The sequence below is a fragment of the Culex quinquefasciatus genome, chromosome 2, assembly GCF_015732765.1.
Source record: "Culex quinquefasciatus strain JHB chromosome 2, VPISU_Cqui_1.0_pri_paternal, whole genome shotgun sequence".
In the NCBI taxonomy this organism is placed as follows: domain Eukaryota; kingdom Metazoa; phylum Arthropoda; class Insecta; order Diptera; family Culicidae; genus Culex; species Culex quinquefasciatus.
The window spans coordinates 183,798,341-183,799,706 of record NC_051862.1 but is presented as its reverse complement, the minus strand read 5'-3'; the positions used below and the strand labels follow the sequence as shown (position 1 = coordinate 183,799,706).

At 37.3% G+C, this 1,366-nt stretch overlaps 1 long non-coding RNA gene across 1 annotated transcript; it reads left to right on the top strand.

Annotated features, from left to right (window-relative positions):
* The first annotated feature begins 544 nt into the window (after nucleotides 1–544).
* Nucleotides 545–1,006, top strand: LOC6040849. Its single transcript, XR_005277293.1, has 2 exons — nucleotides 545–689; nucleotides 763–1,006. It is a non-coding gene; the product is annotated as an uncharacterized LOC6040849 (long non-coding RNA).
* The last annotated feature ends 360 nt before the right edge of the window (nucleotides 1,007–1,366 follow it).

Here is a 1,366-nt window from a genome sequence, read left to right as displayed (position 1 = left end):
CTTTTATTTAATTGGTGGTAGACAAACTTGTTTAAATTTTAAAAGAGTTAATATTCTATCTGAAGATCTCAACATTTCTGCCTAGACAGAAACAATTATAAATGTTAAAAAATTGTTTGTGAAGCCCTAAATATAAAGTATCTTATCGAATGAAACCTTTGTTATCGTAGTTCGAACTGCGATGTACATTTTTATAAGGCGCAAATAAGGGCTGTTTGCAGCAGAATTCTCTTTTATGACGTTAGCAATGCAGTAGGGATGTCTTAAATTGAAATTCTTGTTATTTTTTTATGTTTATTTTTTTTCACTTTTTTGTGATCAAACTTGAAATTTTTATAACAATAAACGAATTAATCAAAACAAGATTTTTATTTCAAACTTGACACCCCGACATGTGACCAAAACTGATAGCTGCGAGGGCTGATAAGACCGTCTCGAACGATGATTCACCGATTGTACGTGGTCTACAGAGAACGTCTTTGCACACGGCACACACCTCGCACTGGAACAGGTGTTGCACACGCTTTAAACTTGTCTATAAAACTCAACACCCCGGCCATGTTCTGGTATCAGTCAGAGCAAGTTGCAACGAGCTTCCATTTGAGTTCGAGATAAGAATTGTTGGTGTTTTTGTTGGAACGTTTGAAACAGATAGCTGATCAAGATGCCTTGCAAATGCTGTGGAAATGGTGAGTTGTGTTTATTTTTCGAATAACTCGATTTATTTATTTGAATTTTGAAAATAATTTCATTTCAAAACAGATTGCCGATGCACTGCCGAGTGTGGACCGAACAAGCCCTGCAGTGCTGAGTGCAACTGCAGCTGCCGGCAGGAATCGGGCAAGTGCTGCTGTCAAACTGGAAGCTGCAAGCAGTGATGCTGACAAGTCGAAAACCGGTCATAAATTAGCCTTTAAGAAATGTAAATTCGGTCATATTAGATGTAAGGACATTTTCGGTCATATTAGATTTAAATAAAGTCGGTCATATTACAGTTCTAGTCAAATGTGGTCTTTTTAATTGAAACAAGCATATTTTTGTTGTACAATTCATCTCCCGTTAATGTAATTTACAAGTTTTATTAACATCTTCTCCCTTTTCCCAGGCTCCCCTGGAGACGTTGCATAAATTACAGCTTTTCAGATCGCTTTCGCATTACCAGGAGATAATATTAATATCCCACGGTGCTGCCGAAAAATGGGTCGGAGAAGAGTTCTGCTGGAACCACGAACAAAGTGTTCAAATTCCATGGTACGATTTTGAAAAACGTACCATGAAATTTGAACACTTAGTTCGTGGTTCCGAATTTCATGAACGCTTGTTCACGATTTTGAGAACTCTTTTTTCTCCGTGCATTTTCAGTCAC